Source organism: Cricetulus griseus, chromosome X (genome assembly GCF_003668045.3).
Source record: "Cricetulus griseus strain 17A/GY chromosome X, alternate assembly CriGri-PICRH-1.0, whole genome shotgun sequence".
Classification (NCBI taxonomy): Eukaryota; Metazoa; Chordata; class Mammalia; order Rodentia; family Cricetidae; genus Cricetulus; species Cricetulus griseus.
In genome coordinates, this window is record NC_048604.1 from 3,064,302 (window position 1) to 3,073,622 (window position 9,321).

A 9,321-nucleotide genomic window follows, 5' to 3' on the forward strand; every position below is an offset into this window, starting at 1 on the left:
CAACAAGACAAAATGGCAGCCCACAGAATGGAAAAAGATCTTCACCAACCCCACATCTGACAGAGGGCTGATTTCCAAAACATACAAAGAACTCAAGAAGCTAGTCACCCAAACCCCAAATAATCCAATTAAAAAGTGGGGTACAGATCTAAATAGACAATTTTCAACAGAGGAATTCAAAATGGCTGAAATATACATAAGAAAGTGTCCAACATCCTTAGCCATTAGGGAAATGCAAATGAAAACAACTCTGAGATTTCATCTTACTCCTGTCAGAATGGCCAAAATCAAAAACACCAATGACAGTTTATGCTGGAGAGGATGTGGAGAAAGGGGAACACTTCTCCACTGCTGGTGGGAGTGCCAACTTGTACAGCCACTTTGGAAATCAGTATGGTAACTCCTCAGGAAAATGGGAATCAGTCTACCACAAGATCCAGCAATTCCACTCTTAGACATATACCCAAAAGATGCACATTCATATAACAAGGACATCTGTTCAACCATGTTCATAGCAGCATTGTTTGTAATAGCCAGAAACTGGAAGCAGCCTAGATGCCTCTCAACTGAAGAATGGATCCAGAAAATGTGGTAAATTTTCACAATGGAGTACTACTCAGCAGAAAAAGCATTGGAATATTGAAATTCACAGGCAAATGGATGGAACCAGAAGAAACCATCCTGAGTGAGGTAACCCAGTCACAAAAAGACAAAAATGGTATGTACTCACTCATATATGGATTTTAGACATAGCAACAAGAAGTAGCAGCCTACAATCCACACCTCCAGAGAAGGTAGGAAATAAGGAGGACACTAAGAGAGACATACATGTTCCCCCGGAGCAGGGATAAGGTAAAAAATCTCCTAACCTAATGGGGAGCATGGGGTGAGGAAAATGGGAATTAGAAGAAACAGAAGGGGAGAAGAGGAGGACATGAGGGAACAGGAAGATCCAGTCAGGGGAAGAATAGAGGAGAGCAAGAAAAGAGATACCTTCATAGAGGGAGCCATTATAGGTTTAAAGAGAATTCTGGCATTAGGGAAATGTTCAGAGATCTACAGAGCAGGAAGTTTGAGTTGGGGGAAGAATAGAGGAGAGTATGATAAGAGATACCATAATACAGGAAGCCACTATAGGTTTAAAGAGAAATCTTGTTCCTTGGGAAGTCTGTAGATCTACAAGGATGACACCAACTAACAATCTAAGCCATAGTGGAGAGGCTACCTTAAATGTCGTCTCCTGATAATGAGATTGTTGACTGACTTATATTCCATCCTATAGCCTTCACCCAGGAGCTGGTGTAAGTGGAAGCAGATACCCACAGCTATATACTGAACTGAACTGGAATCCAGTTGCAGAGAAGGAGGAGTGATGAGCAAAGTGGTTCAGACCAGACTGGTGAAACCCACAGGAACAGCTGACCTCAAGAACGGGGAGCTCTTAGTCCCCAGCCTTTTGTAGTAGATCAGTACTTTTCGAACGTTATAGCCTTAAATCATATTTTCCGTCTAAACCTTTGGTTTTTGTTATACAATGATTCAGGATGTACTAATTTGTATGTCTGTGTATGTTCATGTGTTTGCATATCTGAACAAGGATATTATCTGTGTATATGCTATGTGTGTGTGGAAGCCAGAGGTCAAATGAGGTGTTTTTTTTTAATTCCTCTTTACCCCAAGTTTGAGAAGGGGGATTCTTACTTAACTGGATATTGCCAGTTTAGATTCTGCTATGATGATTAGCTAGCAAGCCCTAGGGAATCCTCCAGTCTCCATGTTCCCAGTTCTCGGATTACAGTTTCCATGTGGGTACTGGGGATGAAACTCAAGTCCTCATGTTTCATGGCAAGCATTTATAGTTTGAGCTAGCTCTTCAGCTCCAGCACAGTAATTTTTAATTTGTTTTTGTTGTTTTTTGAGACATGGTTTCTCTGTGCAGCCCTGGCTGTCCTGGAACTCTCTATGTAGACAAGACTGACCTTGAATTCTGAGATTCAACCACCTCTGCCTCTGAAATGCTGGGTTTAATGGTATGTGCCACCACCACCCAGCTCCAGCACAGTAATTTTAAGAACATATTTGTCATATTATTGAGACTCACTGTGATTGCAACAGTGTTATCGTTTAAGTCATGTTATTTATGCCTCTCTTCAAAATCCTTTAATGAGCCTGGAATGTTGATATATACCTTTAATCCTAGCTCTAAGGAGGCTGAGGCAGGAGGATTGCGTGTTTGAGGCTGACCTTGGCTACATAGCAAAGTCCTTTCTCAAAAGTTCAAAACCAACCAACCAACCAACCCGAACCAAATCAAACCAGACCAACAACAAAAACCTCAATCTAAAACAAAACAACACTGAAACAATCTTTGTAATGTAAATTATATATCACTCAAAGTAAAACTCACATTTCTTACTGTGAGCTCTTTATGATTTCATACTTGGTCCGTATTAATCAGCTGGTCTATCCATGTATGCCTCTTATACGTCCCTTAAACATGCCAAGAATAGTCCTTCACATTACTTCTTCCCCTTTTTAGTGATATTCTCTCTCCAGATATTTACATGAGTTTATTTCCTATATTCATGCTTGCCTATATTCAGATATTATCATTTCATTGATAAGCACATTTGCATGTTTATTGATGTACTCATATATTTGAGTATATACAGAAACAAAAGCAGATTAAGGAGGAACCAAGTGACATTCAGATATTAAAATATGACTAATATATACATGTATAAACATATGTATATACATATATAAACAGTAGGACTATAAACTCATATATATATATATATATATGTGTGTGTGTGTGTGTATAAATATATGTCTACAAACTCGTACTTTTTGTATATTTTCTATTTTCTCATGATAACGTAAACTCTACGAGAGCAAGTACTTTTTCTCCCTGTTGTATCTCTAGTGTCTAGACCCACTCATGGTACAAGTAAGTTCTTGCTGAATATTTGTGGAATAAATTTTGTTTAACATCATTTACTTCAACTTTTCCAAGATGGATGATGCAGGCTTCTGTGTCTAGAGGCTGATCTTAAGCTTACTTGTAGGTTGGCTTTGAGACTTTATTTTAAATTTATTTTTTTTAATTTTTTGAGAATTTATTACATGACTACTGTATTTACATGAACCCCACCCTTCCTCTCCTTGTCCAACTCCTCCCATGCCCCAACCTCCCTTTCAAACTCATGACCTCTTTGAAAGGTTGAGGCTTTAATGCTGATCGGCTCTACCTCTTTAAGAGACAGACCCCACCCCCTGACAACAGTCGGGGCATGCACAGGGATGTGCCATCACCATGTCACCTGTCAGGCATTACAGCCTACGTGAGGACTCTGGGCATGTGTGGAACCTCAGTGTGCATGCACAGTCTTCCCTTTAAAAGTTCCAACTTCCCTGCTTTGCTCTCTCTGCATCTTCTTCACTCTCTCTCTCCCCCTGTTCTCCTCTCTCTTCCCCATTCTCTTCTCTCTGCCTCTTTCTCTCGAGACCAGCCATGGCAGTCAGCCATTAACACTGCTCCTGTTCTCGCTTAGTCTCTTTACTCTGCCGGGCCTATAATAAACTGGTTAATGTATTCTCTTAGTCTCATGTCTCACCTTGCACCCTCTTCTTAATTTCTAATTTAAACAAAAGAATAACACTCTTCTTCTTTAATTATTATTGTTTCACACACACACACAAAACAAACAAACAAACAAACAAAAAAACCTGATGAGTCCATTTAGGTTTGTTTGTGTGTTTAGGGCTTACTGCTTGTGATTGAATAGCCTGTCATGGCTATATCCCCAGAGAGGACTGATTCCATGCCCTCCCCCACCCACCCCTCTCATTAGCCATGGATTGCCTGTAGCTCTTATCTTTTCATCTATGGGCAGAGCCTTGTGAGACTTCTAATATCCATGTTGAGATGTCATCTGATATTGTCATTGTTCAGGTCTTATTTAGGCAGGTAATGGTTGAGATTTCATGGGCGCAGCTACCCTTGTCCTAGAAAAATCAAAACAAAACAAAACCATACCCTCTCACAAGAAATCCTGGTCCTCTGGCTCTTACAATCTTTCTGTTGTATTGTAGATATGTCAACTAGGTTTGAGCACCCCATGATAAGATGATCTCTGCATTTTGAGCAGCTATGGCTTTCTTTAATGGTCTCCACCTGCTGCAAAAAGAAGCTTCTTTGATGAGGGATGAGGATTGTAATTATCTCTGAATTTAGATTGCAGTTAGTAATTACACTGGTTTAAACAGTATAAGGTGTCACTAATAGGGCATCCTCTAGGGTGGCCTTGAGACATCACCTGAGATTAATACTGGTCCCTTTTGCCTGGCATTGGTGGTGCATGCCTTTAATTCCAGCACTTGGGAGGCAGAGGCAGGTGGATCTCTGTTCTAGGCTAGCCCCTGGTCTACAGAGTGAGTTCCAGGTCAGCCAAGAATGTTACACAGAGAAACCCTGTCCCAACCCCCCACCCCCCCCAAAAAAGGATTGGCCTGCTTTCAGAGTTAGAGTTTGCTAGTTAATTTATTTGTTAATTAATATGGTGGGACTAATTTCAAATGACAAGCTGTCATACCTCTTCATTCTTTCTATGATTTCAGTAAGTTACCAAGTATGGCAAGATGTAAATTGTTATGACACTTTGTTAGACAGCTGTGTAAACACCCATTTCATTTTTTCCAAAGCTCATTAAAGTTTTCCCTAAATATCAAGCCTTTCTTTTTATTCATTTTGTGCCTAGAACTTCAGCCCCTACTGTGAGTACCCACACCTCCTTGTAGTACACACAGTTAGAATGTTAAGGTCACAGAAAATGTTACATATAAATTAAGGGATTTGATGAACTCATTGAAACACAATCCTTTACTGCAAGCTTCTTTTTATGGGTTTACCAACCACAGTTGAAATTAGAACCTTGGACCTACACCCCACCAAGGGGTCATAACATGGTCAATCATGATAGTTATGTCATAGTTCCATATATAAACAGATTTAAGAAAGTCAGTGGCAAATATTTTGAGTTTTTCTAGACCTCATTGACACTAATAAATTAAAAAATTTAGAGATATTTCTTAAGAATCTGTTTATGAAGTGTTGCTTCAAATAAAATAAATCTTGGTTTAAAGCAAGCCACATTGGGTTTAAAATTTGAGGCAGAACCAAAAATGCATAAGGCTTGAGTACACCTGAAAGCATTTTACTGTCTGAGACATTTCTCCAGTCGCAAATGTTTAAAAATTGCAAATATTGTGACATTACAAAATTGTAAAACTGTATAATTTGAAAATTAATGTAGACTGACAGAAAATCAGTTGTTAATACAGGTATCATTGAGGAGGATTAGGTGGGAGGAAAAGCTCATGAAGGAGAATAAATTGGGGGTGATAGACCTTCCTTAGTTTGATTGATGTCTTCATTGGTTTATGCTAAAATGCATCTCATTGCAATGTATAATTATATACAGTTCAATGTTTATCAATTAAACATTCTTTATGCTGTTTTTATTTATCCTTTGCTAATAATGCTTTTTTAAAACACATTCGGGGCTTTACTATCACAATATTTAACTAAGCTGGTGTGTTCATATTTCCCCAGAAGCAATTCAAAGTGGTTTGAAAATCCCTACTGGAGGACCTAGAAAGTGAATCTAGGAATATTTCCCAATACATAAGACAATTATTTTGAAATGGAGGGAAAGACAAACCAAAAATTGCAAGAAACAATTAAAAAAGTGCAAGGTTTGAAAACTAAAATAGAGGGCCGCCGGCCCAACCCTAACTGAGTGAGGAGACTACCAGGAGAGTCAAGACCATCCAAAGCTGCAGACATTGAAGTCCTGGCCCACACACACCACCGGGTGACAAGAGGAGATAGAGAGCCCCCCACCTGCACCCACTAGAAGAAGACTGAATAAGAACACACTCAACAACAGAAAAACCTATATGACACCACCAGAATCTAGGGACTCCACACCAGCAAGATCTGAAAAGCCCAACACAGAGGATGAAGAAGAGATGGACCTCAAAAATTGTCTTAGGAGGATGATAGAGACGTTTAAAGAGGAAACAAGAAAATCCCTTAAAGAAATAGAAGAAAAAACAAGCAAAAAATTACATGAAGTAGAGGAAAAGACAAAGCAAAAAATTCAAGTAATAAACAATTATCTTAAAGAATCTAAAGAAATCCAAGAAAAAACAACCAAACAAGTGAAGGAAGCACTCAAACAGTTCATGACATGAAAGCTGAAATAGAAACAATAAAGAAAACACAGAATAGGGCGATGCTGGAAATAGAAAGGCTGGATAAATGATCAGGAACTAAAGATGTGAGTATAACCAATAGAATTCAAGAGATGGAAGAGAGAATATCAGTTGTTGAAGACTCTCTAGAGGACATACAGTCATCGACCAAAGAAAACCTCAAATCCAACAAATCCCTAACACAAAATTTCCAGGAAATACGGGACACCGTGAAAAGACCAAACCTGAGACTAACAGGTAGAGAAGAAGGTGAAGAAATACAGATCAAAGGTACAGAAAACATATTCAACAAAATCATAGAAGAAAACGTCCCCAACCTACAGAAGGATGTGCCTATGAAAGTACAAGAAGCTTACAGATGCAGCGTAAGATGGCTGTCATCTCAATTGGATGAGCTCATCTGGATGCTCGGAACCGCAACCAGGGGACAGATCAGTGCCAGACCAGGAATTGAAGGCATCCGATCTCGAGTTGGGATCCAGCATAGTCTTCTTAGCCAGCTGGCTTGCACAGTCACCTTCCAGCAGAGATTTGATGCCGGCAGAAGATTGGCATCTCAGATGCTCGGCTCAAGCTGGGTGTCAAAGATGCCCGGGAGAAACTTTTACAGAAAGATGCTTGGTTTCAGATCAAAGGAAAAATACAGGATGCCAGAGAGATGCTGAACTCATGAAAGCAGCAGAATGCTGTGCCCCAGAAGCCCCAGCAGGTGGCTGATGCCAGGGAGAAGATCATCTTGAAGAGGAGATCCCCTGTTACCTTCACAAGCCCACCCATTGGGACGGTGACACCTGCTCTGAAACTCACCAAAACCATCCAGAACTTATATGACCTAGATGAAGATGATAACGTTGCAGCACTTGTTCCTATGAAACAGATGAAGTTTGCAGCTACAGGCAGCTTTGTCCATCACATGACTGGACTGAGCAGTTCCAAGCTGTCCATGTCCATGGCCCTCCCTCTCACAAAAGTGGTTCAGAATGATGCCTATATGGCTCCTGTTCTTCTCTCCTCTGTTCGAACCAAAGCCTTGACCAACATGTCTCGGAACCTGGTGAACAAGGAGGAGCCTCCCAAAGAGCTGCCACCTGGTGAGCCTGTGCTCAGCCCCTTGGAAGGTACCAAGATAATCTGCACCCTCGAGTCACGGAGGAGGACATTGTTGAGATTTTCTGTGTGTGTGGAGCCCCAAGCAGGCCTGACTGGTTCATCCTGGGATAGCAGAGGTTGTCTTCGTGAAGAAGGATGATGCCGTCACTGCGTACAAGAAGTACAACAACCGATGTCTGGACGGGCAACCCATGAAGTGCAACCTTCACATGAATGGGAATGTCATTACCTCAGACCAACCCAGTTACTGCTGCGGCTGAGTGACAGCCCCTCGGTGAAGGAGAGTGAGCTGCCTCGGCGGGGGAATGCTGCCTCCTCTTTCAACCCTCCTGCTGAAGTGGATCCTGACACCATTCTCAAAGCTCTCTTCAAGTCCTCGGGGGCCTCTGTGACCACACAACCCACAGAATTCAAAATCAAACTTTGAGGAGGGGAGTGAGGCAGCCAGAAACAGGGCAGAGGAGGGTGGCTTTGTTTCCCAAGGCAAAGCTTGTGACCAATGGGCCGTTGGACTGAAGCCCCCTGAGCAAGGGTCAAGGAACCAAGGAGTGCTTCCTCACTGGACGGGACCTACCTTTCTGTATTGTTCCATACCTTGCCCTTCTGTGAGTTACATTTCTATCGTATGTTTCCTCTTTCCTCCACTCATCATGGTAGGCTGTGTTTGTACGCGTGTCTCCCCTCCCCTCGGCCCCAAGCTGATTTCTTCCCTAGGAATGGTGCACTGTTTCCCTGGATAGCCATGGGACACAGGGCACTGGAGCTGTTGGAGAGGCTGCTTTTTTGTTTGTTTGGTTGTTTTCAGGGGTTTTCTTGTTCTGTTGAAGTTTCACAAAGAAAACAGAATAAATGTGACCTCCTGCAATTTGGTGGGCAGTAGATCAGCTGGGAGCTGCATTAGGTTATTGGCTTCTTGTCTTCTCACCATCGTCATCATCAAGCTGACTCCTAATGTGGAGAACTCTGGGATGGGGGCAGGTAGGCTCCTGGCTGCCTGTGTTGTCCTGGGCAGCTCAAAAGGATCCTAGGGTTCATGTTCCCTTTATTGAGTTGTGCCAAAGGCACAGTCAGGGACCTGTGCCTTTAGCCCTCTTGGTTCTCACCTGACAGGGCAACACTGCAGCCTGGTTTCTGTGCAGGTACCAGCTCCAAATTAGTTGGGCCTTTTTCTAGGTTCTGCCCCTAGGCTACAGCACAGTGGGTTTTCAAGAGATGGATTGAGTGGGAGCTGTTGGCTGCCTCTAGCTAGCTCTGCCTTTCTGGCATCACTTATCTACAGAACAGCAGTCAGGATTGCCCAAAGTGCAGCTGCCACTATGGCATTGTCTCTGTTAGTGTAAGTAACCTACACTACCATGAGTGGTCTGAGAGTAGAGTCAGCCTACCAGGCAAGCTGGTAGGCTATTTTCTACGGCGGGCTCCTAGACTGTTAGTGCAGAACTATGGAACTTAGGCAGGTGCTGAGTGTCAGGCAGCACCATTCCAAAGCTGGGCAGTAGTCCTCTGACAATGGGAACAGGAGATTCTAAGCTCTCATAGCTGGAGCAGGGTTCTAAGGGCATACACATCAGTAAAGGAAGCAGAGACACTATGACCCTGTCAAGGCTAGCCCAGTAAAGAGAACGTTAATTAATTTATCTTCTCCTGGAGTTTGATCTGCCCAACTTGAAGTGTCTAGTTTGAGCCAACATCAGTCATTTAGCTCTGAGGGTGCCCAGCCAAGGGATTCAGGAATGGCATCTGGGGTGCTCCATTCTACTGTTCAAAGAAGTCTGCTTCTCTTAAACCCTTCTAAGTGGGTACAAACTTAAACCCTTCTAAATGGGTACAAACTTAATTCATTTCAGCAACTAGAAGACATTCATCCATGCTTCACCCTTCCTGACCCAAGAGAACACCCGAAGACACTAAATTTTTTGCCTGTGGGCACAC

The 9,321-nt window shown here is 42.2% G+C and overlaps 1 pseudogene; it reads left to right on the plus strand.

The window, feature by feature from the left end:
- The first annotated feature begins 6,614 nt into the window (after positions 1 to 6,614).
- On the plus strand, positions 6,615 to 7,928 carry LOC100754064 (annotated as a pseudogene).
- The last annotated feature ends 1,393 nt before the right edge of the window (positions 7,929 to 9,321 follow it).